General features: G+C 26.7%; 1 long non-coding RNA gene and 1 pseudogene across 2 annotated transcripts in view; one reads left to right on the top strand and one right to left on the bottom strand.

Moving 5' to 3' along the window:
* LOC126306486 (uncharacterized) overlaps positions 1 to 15,487 on the bottom strand; it is a 98,770-nt gene that overhangs the window by 17,176 nt on the left and 66,107 nt on the right. The window lies entirely within an intron of this gene.
* Positions 9,918 to 11,381, top strand: LOC126306450 (NADH-ubiquinone oxidoreductase chain 5-like; annotated as a pseudogene).

Raw genomic sequence — 15,487 nt, 5'->3', positions numbered from 1 at the left:
CAAAATAGATGTTGATATAGAATTGGGTCACCCCCTCCTGCAGGGTCAAAGAATGATGTATTTAAATTTCGATTTGTTAATAATATAGTAATAGCTCCTGCTAAAACTGGAAGTGAAAGAAGGAGAAGTAATGCTGTAATAGCTACAGATCATACAAATAAAGGTGTTTGATCTAAAGTTATACTTTCTGATCGTATATTAATTGCTGTTGTAATGAAATTCACTGCACCAAGAATAGATGATACACCTGCTAAGTGCAGTGAAAAAATAGCTAGATCTACAGATGCACCCCCGTGTGCAATAGCTCCTGCTAGAGGAGGGTAAACTGTTCATCCTGTACCAGCACCATTATCTACTATAGAAGATGTAAGAAGAAGGGTTAGTGAAGGTGGTAGTAATCAAAAACTTATATTATTTATTCGTGGAAATGCTATATCTGGTGCACCAATTATTAGTGGAACAAGCCAATTACCAAATCCACCAATTATAATAGGTATTACTATAAAGAAAATTATTACGAATGCGTGAGCTGTAATAATAACATTATAAATCTGGTCATCCCCAATTAGAGATCTGGGTTGGCCAAGTTCAGCACGAATAAGTATTCTTATTGATGTTCCTACTATTCCTGCTCATGCTCCAAATATGAAGTATAAAGTACCAATGTCCTTATGGTTTGTTGAGAATAATCATTTTTGCGGTAAGATGGCTGAATTTTAGGTGGTAGACTGTAAATCTACTTATGAGATGTTTTCTCTCTTATCATATTTAGGTCTTATATTCAATTATGATTCTAGACTGCAATTCTAGAGGTGTAAAATTTTACTAAGGCCTAAAAGATTATTCTTTTAATTATAACTTTGAAGGTTATTAGTTTGATTAACTTAAGTCCTTAGTATAATGAAATTAAGGTTGATGTTGAAATCAATCCTATTGTTGAAATTATTACTGTTATAGGAAGAATGATTCTTGATTTTTGGGACTTTATCTTTATAGATCACGAATTTTCTGGGTATGATATAATTAGAGCTGAGAATCTAATACGTATATAGTAGTAGAGTGTAATTGTAGTTAATACAACTATAATAGTTATAATAGTTGTTATATTGTTTTCTATTAATGATTGTATTACAATTCATTTTGGTAAGAATCCAAGGAATGGTGGTAGTCCACCTAAAGATAATAAAGATAAGAATATTATGAATTTAATTTCGGTTTTTATATTTCTGGCTGAATAAATTTGATTTATGAAAAATAAATTTATTTGCTTAAATAATAAAACTATAATTAATCTTAATAGTGAGTAAATAATGAAGTATAGTTCTCAGATGTTTTCTCTGACTGTTAATGATCTAATTATTCAACCTAGAGGTCTGATTGATGATTATGCTAAAAGTTGTCGTAAGGATGTTTGATTTAAACCTCCTATTGCCCCAATAATAATTCTTAAGATAATAATTGTTTAAATAAGAGTTCTTAATTGAATACAATAAGATAAGGCCATTATTGGGGCGATTTTTTGTCATGTTATTAATGTTAAACAATTATTTCATCTTGATGCTCCTATAACTTCTGGAAATCAGAAATGGAAAGGTGCAGCTCCAATCTTTAATAATAGTCTAGATCTAATTATTATTGATGGGATAAATTCTGTTTCCCATCCCATGGGATATTTTATTTGAATCAGCAAAATTGAAAATAATAATATTGTCGATGCTATTGCTTGGACAATAAAATATTTAATTGATGATTCATTTATTATTATATTTTTATTTCTTGTTAGGAGCGGAATAAATGAAAGTAAGTTGATCTCAAGTCCTATTCAAACCCCAAATCAGGAATTTGATGAAATGGACAGGATCGTTCCTATAATTAATGTTGATAGGAAGAGAAGTTTTGTAGAGTTGTTGGTCATTAAAAAGGAGAGGATTGATACCTCTATAAATGGGGTATGAACCCATTAGCTTCTTTAGCTTACCTTTTTACATTAAGGTGTATGATGCTACAGGTGTTTTTGATACTAAAGGAGGTAGTTTAATTCTATCTTATGTAATTTTAATGAAGGTAATTTTATTTACTTTATTTACCCTATCAAGGTAACCCTTTAATCAGGCACTTCATTTATTTAATATATAAATCGAAAGTTATTTTTGAAATTCTTTTATGTATTATTTTGTTTAATTAGGATTAATTTATCCTGCTCATTTTATTTATATATATATATATATATATATATATAATAAATAATTTATATTAATATATTACATTTAATTGAAATTAAAGTATTATTAGTTCATCTTACCATTATCAATTGATTATTTTAATGCAATTATTTACCTAGGATTATAGCTACTTATGTTTTTAGCTTAAAATAGGTTATTATAATATAATATATATAATAATATGTAATTTAATATTTAATATTATTATAATTGGATATAATAAATAAAATTATTAATTTAAATATAAAATATTATAATTAATATAAATAATTATATTAATTATAATAATATAATTATGTAAATTATCTATAATTAGATTATTTAACTAATATATATGAAAGTTAACTTAATATAAAAAAAAGAATTCATATTAATAACATATAATATTAAATTACATAATTGTATAAAATATATTTATTATATTATTTAATCTTTCTTTATTTATTAGTGAAAAGAAAGATTAAATAAGAAAGAATATAATACATTTATTGCTATACATGTTCCATATTAATCTTTAATTATATATAATAGAGAAGTTGTTGTGGTCATACATAGGGGCGTTTCTTTTTTTTTTGTTAATGTTTGTGGTTCTTTTCTTTTTTTTTCTTTAAATATTTGAATCTTTTATTTTTTCCTGAATTAATAGATTTAAAATTTTCTTATTTTTTATTTTTAAAAGTTTTATTCTTGCTTGTTTATTCACTTTTTCTTTGTATTATATGTAAGTTTTGTTAGACTAAATGTTCTTTATGCAGTAATTTGATTTAATTATCAAGTGATTTTGGATTTAGCAATTGATTTAGTATCGGCATAATTCGTGCCAGCAGCCGCGGTTATACGATTGATACAAGTGAATATTATTGGTTAAAACAGTTGTTTATATTATTAGGGTTGAAATATAAATTTGTAAGGTGAAATGTTAAAATTTATTTGTGGCCCTTTTTATGAATCTGTGAAATTTAAATAATAAACTAGGATTAGTTACCCTATTATTTTAAATGTTAATTATATTTACCAGGGTACTATTAGTTAAGGTCTTTAAACCCAAAGAATTTGGCGGTATCTCATTCCATTCAGAGGAACCTACCCCATGATTGATAATACACGATTTACTCTACTTAATTTATTTGTTTGTATATCTCCGTTATCAGAGAATCTTTTTAGAGTTATAATTCTCAAGATTTATAATTATAAAATATTTCAGGTCAAGGTGCAGCTTATAGTTAAGAGGAGGTGGGTTACAATAGATTTTTGTTTATAACGGATTTGATAGTGAAATACTGTTAATGAAGGTGGATTTGATAGTAATTTAATTTATTTAATTTAACTGATATTGGCTCTGAGATGTGTACACATCGCCCGTCGCTCTCATTATTGATTATTCTATTTTATTTTAAAGTAGCTTCAATTTAGATGAGATAAGTCGTAATATAGTAGATGTACTGGAAAGTGTATCTAGGAAGAGTTTCAAGATATAACTTATTAGTAAAGTGTTTCATTTACACTGAAAATTTTTCTGTGCAAATCAGGATCTCTTGATTATTTATTTTATTATATTTATTTTTTGTTTATTTAATTATTTAATATAATAATTTTATTGTATTTTTGTCTTAGTATATTTTATAGAATTGATTTTTTAAATTATAGTTTATTGGTAATGTAAGTGTTTTATGAAATATTATTTTAAATTTTTTTAAGTAGATTTTATTTATTGTACCTTTTGTATCAGGGTTTATCAAAATTTTAGTATTTATTTTACTTGTCTCGATTTGGGTTGATTTATAAATAATTTATAGTTAATGTATCATAAATATTATTAAATTATTTATAGAAATGAGATGTTAATCGTTTCCCAAGATATCTAGTTTCTTAAGAAAAAATTTAATTTTTTAAAGTTATTTGTTTTTATTTAATTTTTTAAGTAAAAATATTAACTTATTTATTCTTTAAGGGATAAGCTTTGAAGTTAATAACCTATAATTTATTTTATAGAAATATAATTGTAAGCTTTAAACCAGCTATCTTTAAGATTACGTTTTAGTTCATTCTTTTTTATTTTGATTTTATAAACATTTTAGGTTTTTTATTAAGATTATTAATTTAATTTTAAAATTTTTGTAGTAATGATAGAATTAGTATATTTATTTGTATGAAATTTTTACCTTGTGAACTTATTATAAGGAACTAGGCAAAATTGATTTCCGCCTGATTATCAAAAACATGTCCTCTTGTTTATATTTTGAGGTCTGGCCTGCTCACTGAGCGTATTTTTAAAGAGCCGCGGTATTTTGACCGTGCAAAGGTAGCATAATCATTAGTCTCTTAATTAGTGGCTGGAATGAATGGCTTGACGAGAAATCAACTATCTCTTAATAAATTTTTGAATTTAACTTTTGAGTCAAAAGGCTTAAATTCTTCTTTAGCACGAGAAGACCCTATAGAGCTTGACATTTTACTTTTATATAGTTTTTTGTTTGTCTTTCTATATTTAATGATGATGTTTTGTTGGGGTGACATGAAGAATAGATAAACTCTTCATTATTATATCATTTATTTATGTTTGTTATTTTGATCCATAATTTATGATCATAAGATTAAGTTACCTTAGGGATAACAGCGTAATTGTTTTTGAGAGCTCATATCGACAAAGCAGATTGCGACCTCGATGTTGGATTAAAAAAAATTTTGGGTGCAGGAGCCCAATGATTAGGTCTGTTCGACCTTTAAATTCTTACATGATCTGAGTTCAGACCGGCGTGAGCCAGGTCGGTTTCTATCCTAAGATTGTTAATCCATATTAGTACGAAAGGACCATATGGTTAAAATATTTTTTGTTATATTGATTAATATTAATTTATTTACTATTTTGACAGATTAATGTGTTGAATTTAGAATTCATTTATGTAGATTTTTTCTACAAATAGTATTGATACTTCATGATTTATTTATATTTATTTTGAATTTTCTTTTATTGGTTATTTGTGTTTTAATTAGTGTTGCCTTTTTAACTTTATTAGAGCGTAAGGTTTTAGGTTATATTCAGATTCGAAAGGGTCCAAATAAGGTAGGTTTTGTTGGAATTCCTCAGCCATTTAGAGATGCTATTAAGTTAATTTGTAAGGAGCAGCCAATTCCTATTATATCTAATTACCTACTTTATTATTTTTCCCCTGTTTTTAATTTAATGATTTCTTTAGCCGTATGAGTAATTTTTCCTTATTTAACTTATATGTGTTCTTTTTCTTATGGATTTTATTTTTTTTATGTTGTACTAGATTAGGTGTTTATACTGTTATAATTGCTGGTTGAACTTCTAATTCAAATTATTCATTATTAGGTTCTCTTCGTTCTGTTGCTCAAACAATTTCTTATGAAGTTAGTTTAGCTTTAATTTTATTGTCTTTAATTATTTTAATTGGTAGTTTTAATATGTTTGATTTTATAAACTATCAGCTTTATTGTTGATTTATTATTATTTCTTTTCCTTTAGCTTTAGCTTGTTTTGCTTCTTGCTTAGCTGAAACTAATCGTACTCCTTTTGATTTTGCTGAAGGGGAATCTGAGTTAGTTTCAGGATTTAATATTGAGTATGGTGCGGGTGGTTTTACTTTAATTTTTTTAGCTGAATATACTAGAATTGTCTTCATAAGAATGTTATTGGCTTTAATTTTTTTGGGCGGTGATTTTTATTCTTTTATATTTTTTATTAAGCTTGCTATTATATCTTTTGGTTTTATTTGGGTTCGTGGAACATTACCATGGTTCCGTTATGATAAATTAATGTACTTAGCTTGAAAAAGTTTTTTACCTTTATCTTTGAATTTTTTTATTTTCTTTGTTGGTTTAAAGATTTTATTTATCTCATTTGTTTAGTGAAATTTTTTGAGAAAAGTTAATAGAAGAGTTAAACTTCTAATTTTATGTTTTCAAAACATATGCTTTTCCTAAGCTAATTAACTTTATTCCTTAATTAATTTATCTCATGCGTTTGCGACATGGACATTAATTAAGAAATATGTGAAGTAAATAATTGTTAAGATTTCACCTGTTATAATATAAGGTTCTTCAACAGGTCGTTTACCAATTCACGATAGTAAGCATACAACAACTACTATAATTCAGAATAAAATTTGATTAATAGGGTAAAATTGAATGCCTCGGAATGGTGTTTTATTATAAAATGGTAAAATTATTAAGATTCTAATTGATAAAAATAATGCAATAACACCTCCTAACTTATTAGGGATAGATCGTAGAATTGCATATGCAAATAGGAAATATCATTCTGGTTGAATGTGAACTGGTGTTACTAATGGGTTGGCAGGTACAAAGTTATCTGGATCTCCTAATAGGTAAGGATTAATTAAACATAGTATAATTAATAATGATGTTATTATTACAAATGTAATAGAATCCTTAAAGGTAAAGTATGGATGGAATGGAATTTTTTCAATATCTCCATTTAGTCCAAGAGGATTATTAGATCCTGTTTGGTGAAGAAAAAATAAATGAATTGCTGCTATAGCAGCAATAATAAATGGTAATACAAAATGGAATGTGAAGAATCGATTTAATGTTGCATTATCAACAGCGAATCCTCCTCATACTCATTGGACTAAATCTGTTCCTAAGTATGGGATTGCTGATAATAAATTAGTAATTACTGTTGTACCTCAAAAAGATATTTGGCCTCAGGGTAAGACATATCCTATAAATGCAGTTGCTATAACTAAAAATAAAATCACTGTACCAATTATTCAGGTATGTATATATATATAAGATCCATAGTAAATTCCCCATCCTACATGTAAGTAAATACAAATAAAAAATATAGATGCTCCATTTGCGTGTAAGGTTCGGATAATTCAACCATTATTTACGTCGCGGCAGATGTGTACTACACTACTGAATGCTATTTCAATATTTGATGTATAATGTATAGCTAAAAATAGTCCAGTTACGATTTGAATTACCAAACATAACCCTAATAGGGATCCAAAATTTCATCAAAATGAAATATTTGTTGGGGCAGGTAAGTCAATTAAAGAGTTATTAATAATTTTAATTAAAGGATGTCTTAATCGTAAGGGTTTATTCATTAGTAATTATCTTATTTTACGAATAGGTCCCTGATTAATATTGGTGATTTTAACAACTGCTAGTAGTGCTAAAAATAAATAAATTATTATTATTATTGTAATAATGAATGTTGGTCTATTATATAATTTTTCTAAAGATATTGTTATTTCTTGATAATTGATTGAATTATCAATATTTATAGTTTCGGTGTTTTTGAAAAAGTCTATAAATATAGATATATCTAGAATAATTAATATTAATATGATAAATACTCACATTATTAATGTAATAATTATAGTGATTGATTTAGGCTGAAATATTTCGTTTGATGCAATTCTTGTAATGTAAATAAATAATACTAGTATACCACCAAGAAATGTTAAAAATAAAATATATGATAATCAATATCTTTCTATTATTGTTCCTGTTATTAATCCAACTATGAAGGTTTGAAGGATAATAAAAAGCATTATTGATATTGGGTGTCTTAATTTAATAAAATTAATATTTATTACATTTGATAATGATATAATTATTGTTTTGGTCATTTCAGGGGTTAGTTTATTTAAAATACCGGTTTTGGGGACCGATGATGGAAGCTTTTCCACCTCTGAAGTTTTAAAAGTGGGGGCTGGACTTATTTCCGGTTTACAAGGCCGGCGTTTTTTTTAAACTATAAAAACTAATGTTTATATTCTCTATTTTTACTTCTTTATTGATTTATTTTGCTGGTGTTTATGTTTTTTCTTCTAAACGTAAACATTTATTAATGGTTCTTTTGAGATTAGAATATATTGTTCTTTCTTTATTTATGTTAGTTATTGTTTTTCTTATTGAGTTTGATTATGATTATTTTTTTCCTGTTATTTTTTTAGTTTTTTCTGTTTGTGAGGGTGCTTTAGGTCTTTCTATTTTAGTTTCAATAATTCGTTCTCATGGTAATGATTTTTTAAATTCTTTTGGTTTATCTTTATGTTAAAGTATTTATTTATAACTATTTTTTTGATCCCTTTTTGTTTATTAAATAATTGTTGATGGTTGGTTCATTCTTTAATGTTCCTGTCGGGTTTTGTTTTTATAATTTGTGTTTATTCATATGCTGATTTGAATATAATTAGATATTATTTTGGTATTGATTATTTTTCTTTTAGTTTAATTTTACTTAGTTTTTGGATTTGTTCTTTAATAATCACTGCTAGAGGTTCAGTTTATTTAAGTTCATATCATTCTATTTTTTTTGTTTTTATGGTTTTGATTTTAATAATTATGCTTTATTGTTCATTTGCTAGATTAAGTCTTCTTTCTTTTTATATTTTTTAATTTTGGGTTGGGGTTATCAACCTGAGCGTTTGCAGGCTGGTGTTTATTTAATTTTTTATACTTTGGTTGCTAGATTACCTTTATTATTAGTTTTATTTAAGGTTTATGATTTTTCTAATACTTTATATTTTCCTTTCTTGGTTGATTTTGGTTCTTATTATTTTATGTTTTATGTATTTATAATTTTGGCTTTTTTAGTTAAGATACCTTTTTTTTTTGGTTCATTTATGACTTCCTAAGGCTCATGTAGAGGCCCCTATTTCAGGTAGAATAATTCTTGCTGGTGTTTTATTAAAGTTAGGTGGTTGTGGTATTTTTCGTGTTATAAAGGTTATTTCTTATTTGGGTTTAAAGTTTAATTATTTTTGATTGTCTTTAGGTTTATCTGGGGGTGTTATTGTAAGATTTATTTGTTTTCGTCAGGTGGATTTAAAGTCTTTAATTGCATATTCTTCTGTTGCTCATATAAGAATGGTTATTGGTGGATTGATGACTATGAATTGATGAGGTTGTGTAGGTTCTCTTTCTCTAATGGTTGGTCATGGTTTATGTTCTTCTGGTTTATTTTGTTTATCTAATATTATTTATGAACGTTTAGGTAGACGAAGATTATTAATTAACAAGGGTACAATTAATTTGATACCAAGAATGGCTTTATGATGATTTCTTTTAAGATCATCAAATATGGCTGCTCCTCCTTCTTTAAATTTGGTAGGTGAAATTAGATTATTAAATAGAATTATATCTTGATCTTCTTTTAGATTCTTTGCTTTAATTTTTTTATCTTTTTTTAGAGCTGTTTATACTTTGTATATATATTCTTATTCTCAGCATGGGAATTATTATTCTGGTGTTTATACTTGTTCTCTTGGTTATTTTCGTGAATATCATCTTTTACTTTTACATTGATTGCCTTTAAATATTCTCTGTTTAAAGGGTGAATATTTCTTTGTTTAGTTTGCTTAAGTATTTTAATTAAAAATATTGTTTTGTGGAATCAATGATATGAAGTTTTTCATCTTAGGCCGTGAATTTATTTTCTATTTGTTCTTTGAGTTTTTTTTCTTTGTTTATTTCGAGAACTATAATTTTTATTTTAGGTATTTATTATTTAATAATTGATTATAGAGTTTTTGTTGAGTGAGAGCTTTTCAATTTAAATGGTTCTATAGTTGTTATAACTTTAATTTTGGATTGAATATCTCTTATTTTTATATCTTTTGTTATATATATTTCTTCTTTGGTTATTTATTATAGAGAGGATTATATATCTGGTGAAAAGAATATAAATCGTTTTATTATTATTGTTTTAATATTTATTCTTTCTATAGGTTTTTTAATTATTAGTCCTAATTTAATTAGAATTTTATTAGGTTGAGATGGTTTAGGTTTAGTTTCTTATTGTTTAGCTATTTATTATCAAAATGTAAAATCTTATAGTGCTGGTATATTAACTGCACTTTCTAATCGTATTGGTGATGTTGCTATTTTAATTTCTATTGCATGAATGTTAAATTTTGGTGGTTGAAATTATATTTATTATTATGATTTTATTTCTAATTCTTTTGAAATAAAGCTCATTACTATATTAATTGTTTTAGCAGCTATAACTAAGAGAGCTCAGATTCCTTTCTCTTCATGACTTCCTGCTGCTATAGCAGCTCCTACTACTGTTTCTGCTTTAGTTCATTCTTCTACTCTTGTTACTGCTGGTGTTTATTTATTAATTCGTTTTAGACCAATATTGGATACTTATAATTGTGGTTGATTTTTACTTTTAATTGGTTGTATAACTATATTTATGGCTGGATTGGGCGCTAATTTTGAGTTTGATTTAAAGAAGATTATTGCTCTTTCTACTTTAAGACAACTTGGTTTAATAATAAGAATTTTGGCTATAGGTTATCCAAAGCTTGCATTTTTTCATTTATTGGCTCATGCTTTATTTAAGGCATTATTATTTATATGTGCAGGTTCAATAATTCATAATTTGAAGGATTCTCAGGATATTCGTTTTATAGGATCAATTGTTAATTTCATACCTTTAACTTCAGTTTGTTTTAATGTTTCTAGTTTATCTTTGTGTGGAATACCTTTTTTAGCGGGATTTTATTCAAAGGATTTAATTCTTGAGATGGTTTGTTTAAGATGAATTAATTGTTTAATTTTTTTTCTTTATTTTTTTTCTACTGGTTTAACTGCTTCTTATTCTTTTCGTTTGTTTTATTATTCCATATCTGGTGATAATAATTTTTATTCTAGATTTTCTTTTGATGATAAGGGTTATTATATTTCATTTGGAATAATTGGTCTATTGTTTGTTGCTGTTTTTGGTGGTAGTCTTTTATCTTGATTAATTTTTCCTATTCCTCATGTGATTGCTTTACCTTATTATTTAAAGTTTTTAACTATTACAGTTGTTATTTTAGGTGCTTATTTAGGTTATCTTATTTCTAATTTTGATTTTTCTCATAATTTATTTTCTTTAAGTATACTTTCTTTTGTTAGATTTGCTGGTTCTATATGATTTATACCTTTTCTTTCAACTAAGTTTATTAGATATATTCCTTTAAAAATAGGTTATTATTCATCTAAGTCATTTGATTATGGTTGAGGTGAATTACTTGGTGGTCAAGGTTTATATAGATTATTTATTTATTTAATTGTTTATATTCAAGGTTGATATGATTCTAATTTCAAGATTTATCTTTTAACTTTTATTTTTTGAATATTTATTTTGGTAATATTGTTTTTCGTTTACTTAAATAGCTTATAATTAGAGCGTGACACTGAAGATGTTAAGGAAGTATTTTTACTTTTAAGTATTTATAAATATAGATATATTATTTTTACAGTGAAAATGTAATGTTTTATTTAAACTATATAAATTTTAGAAATGTTAACGGAGTTTAACCGCTAATATAAAAAGTTAGCAGCTTTCATATTGGCTTTACATTTCCTTAATTGGAACTATTATAGTTCAATTATATTATTAACAGTAATACGCCTCTTTTTTGCTTCAATTAATAAGAATAAGGGTAGTACATACCAATCTTCCAGGTCGAAACTGACTGCAATATTTCGCTTCTTATTCTATTTAAGGTTGATTGATAATATCAATACTTTTTGAATGCAACCCAAATGTTATATTTAACTACAACCCTTTATTCTGCTCATTGTAATGCTCCTTGGTTTCATTCATGGTATAGTCCTCCTAATAGAACTAGAATAAAAAATATTGTTGATACTGTTCAGATTATAATGTCTGAAGTTTTAAAAATAATTACAATTGGTAGAATTAGTGCAATTTCTACATCAAAAATTAAAAAGATTACTGCGATTAGGAAGAATCGTATTGAGAATGGTATTCGTGCTGATCTTTTTGGATCAAACCCACATTCAAATGGTGATCTTTTTTCTCGATCATTAATTAATTTTTTTGATAGTGTTGTTGCCAGGATTATAACAATTATTGGAATAATAAATCTAATGAAAACTCTTGTTGATAGAATTAGAATTGTTTTTCTTGATTTATATCAAGCTTTCTGATTGGAAGTCAAATGTACTATTTATACTAGAAAAACAATTATCTACCTCATCAATAAATAGAGATAAATAAGAATAATCATACTACGTCTACGAAGTGTCAGTATCATGCTGCTGCTTCAAATCCAAAGTGATGTCTTGGTGAAAATTGATTTATTGAGTGTCGAAGTAGACATGTTGATAAAAAGATTGTTCCAATAATTACGTGTAAACCATGGAATCCTGTTGCAACAAAGAATGTTGATCCATAAACTGCATCTGCAATGGTAAAAGGTGCTTCTCAATATTCATATGCTTGAAGTATTGTAAAGTATAGTCCTAATAACACTGTGAAGAATAATCCTTGTAGTGCTTGAGTATGATTAGATTCCATTAAACTATGATGTGCTCATGTTACTGTTACTCCTGATGCTAAAAGAATAGCTGTATTAAGTAATGGAATTTGTATAGGGTTAAAGGGTTGAATTCCTATTGGAGGTCATAGTATTCCTAGTTCAATTGTTGGTGCTAATCTTCTTCTAAAGAATGCTCAAAAAAAAGAAACGAAAAATAATACCTCTGATGCAATAAATAAAATTATTCCTCATCGTAATCCAATTGATACAAATCCTGTATGTAATCCTTGATATGTTCCTTCTCGTACTACATCTCGTCATCATTGAATTATAGTTAGTAGGGTAATTCCAAATCCAATTATGAATAAGTTAATATTAAATAGGTGGAATCATTTTGCTAGTCCTGATACTAGGACTATTGCTCCAATTGCTCCTGTTAATGGTCAAGGTCTATAGTCTACTAAGTGGAATGGGTGGTTTGAGTGAGTTGTTAACATAGGTTTAATATACTTCTCTAGAATATAGAGTTCTTAGAATTGAGAAAACATAGGCTTGAATTATTGCTACTGCTGATTCTAGAATTAATAGAAGTATTTGTCCAATAATTAGTAATGAGATTAAGTTTATTGCTATAGATGGTCCTGTGTTTCCTAATAAGGTTAATAATAAGTGTCCTGCAATTATATTTGCTGCCAACCGTACTGCTAATGTACCTGGTCGAATAACATTACTAATTGTTTCAATTAGTACTATAAATGATATTAATGCAGGCGGTGTACCTTGTGGTACAAGGTGTGTAAATATATGATTAGTATGGTTAATTCATCCAAATAATATAAATCTTAGCCATATAGGTAGGGCAATTGCAAATGTTAATGCTAAATGTCTTGTTCTAGTAAAAATATAAGGGAATAATCCTATGAAATTGTTAAATAATATTATAATAAAAATTGAGATGAAAATGAATGTTGTTCCATTAAATGATTTTGGTCCAAGAAGTGTTTTAAATTCATTATGTAAGGTTAAATTTAGTTTATTTCAGATAATGTTAATTCGTGATGGTGTAAGTCAAAATAGTGATGGGATTAATAATAGTCCTAGAAATGTTCTAGTTCAATTTAATGATAAATTAAAGATGTTAGTTGATGGGTCAAATGTTGAGAATAGATTTGTTATCATTTTCAATTTAAGTTTTTTATTTCAATTGTTCCTTTTTCTGCTCTTTTAATAAGGTTAGGTTTAAATGAGAAGAAGTTTATTTGATTAAACAAGATTAATGTAGCTGAAAATATAATGAATAGTGAGAATCATATAAGAGGGGATATTTGAGGGATTTGGATATAATTTCCCCATCAGAAGTAGTCGTTAATTTACTATTATTTGGTTTAAGAGACCATTACTTACTTTCACTCATCTGATGAATTTCAAGGTGTACTAATTTTTTTTAGTTACTTTAGATTGACACTCTAATGTTATTTATTTTAACTAACTCTTTAAATTATCTTAGATAATCACTTAATAAATAAATTTACTGAAGTTCTTTCAATTACAATTGGTATAAATCTGTGGTTTGCTCCACAGATTTCTGAGCATTGTCCAAAGAATAATCCAGGTCGATTTATTGTGAATGTTCCTTGATTTAACCGACCTGGCGTTGCATCAATTTTAACCCCTAATGCAGGAACTGCTCATGAGTGTAGAACATCTGATGCTCTTGTTAATACTCGTACTTCTGTATTTATTGGTAGGATTGTTCGGTTATCTACATCTAGTAGTCGGAATCCATCATTTTCTAGGTCTTGTTCTGGTGTTATATAAGTGTCAAATTCTACGTCTATGAAGTCTGAATATTCATATCTTCAATATCATTGTCGTCCAATGGTTTTAATTGTAATTATTGCATCTACTGAATCATCAAGTAAATATAATAGTCGTAATGATGGAAGGGCAATAAAAATTAATGTAATTGCTGGTAAAGCTGTTCAGATTGTTTCAATTAAATGTCCATGAAGTATATTACGGTTAGTATAGGCAATAAATAATATATAACTTAGGGCATAACCTACAATTACTGTAATTAATAATAATACGACCATAGTATGATCATGAAAGAATGATAATTGCTCCATTAATGGTGAAGCTCCATCTTGAAGAGATAAATTTGATCATGTTGCCATTAATAAATATTTTCTAATAAAAGGTCAAACCTTTATTTGTAGAGCTTAAATCTACTGCACTAATCTGCCATATTATAATCTAGAGATTAATGGTAATTCTGAGTAACTATGTTCTGCAGGAGGGTTATTTTGTAGTCATTCTGTTGATCTTCTTATGTTAGCTCTAAATATAATTGCTCGGTTTGTAATCATTCTTTCTCATATAATTACAATGAATATAATGATTCCTACAATAGAAATTGTAGACCCAATTCTTGATACTACGTTTCATGATGTATATGTGTCTGGGTAGTCAGAGTATCGTCGAGGTATTCCTGCTAATCCTAGGAAGTGTTGAGGAAAGAATGTTAAATTTACTCCAATGAATATAATTGTAAATTGGATTTTTAATCATGTATTATTTATAGTTAATCCTGTAAATAGTGGATATCATTGAATGACACCTCCTATAATTGCAAATACTGCTCCTATAGATAATACATAATGAAAGTGGGCTACTACATAATATGTATCATGTAATACAATATCAAGTGATGAATTTGCTAATACTAATCCTGTTAATCCACCAATTGTAAATAGGAAAATAAATCCTAGAGCTCATAATAATGGTGGATTGAACTTGAATTTAGTTCCATATAATGTAGCTAATCATCTAAATACCTTAATTCCTGTAGGTACAGCAATAATTATTGTTGCTGATGTAAAATATGCTCGTGTGTCAACATCCATTCCTACTGTAAATATATGATGTGCTCATACAATAAATCCTATTAGTCCAATTGATAGTATAGCATAAATTATACCTAAT

The sequence above is a fragment of the Schistocerca gregaria genome, unplaced genomic scaffold (assembly GCF_023897955.1).
Source record: "Schistocerca gregaria isolate iqSchGreg1 unplaced genomic scaffold, iqSchGreg1.2 ptg000333l, whole genome shotgun sequence".
Classification (NCBI taxonomy): Eukaryota; Metazoa; Arthropoda; class Insecta; order Orthoptera; family Acrididae; genus Schistocerca; species Schistocerca gregaria.
This window is presented reverse-complemented; position numbering and strand designations above follow the sequence as displayed.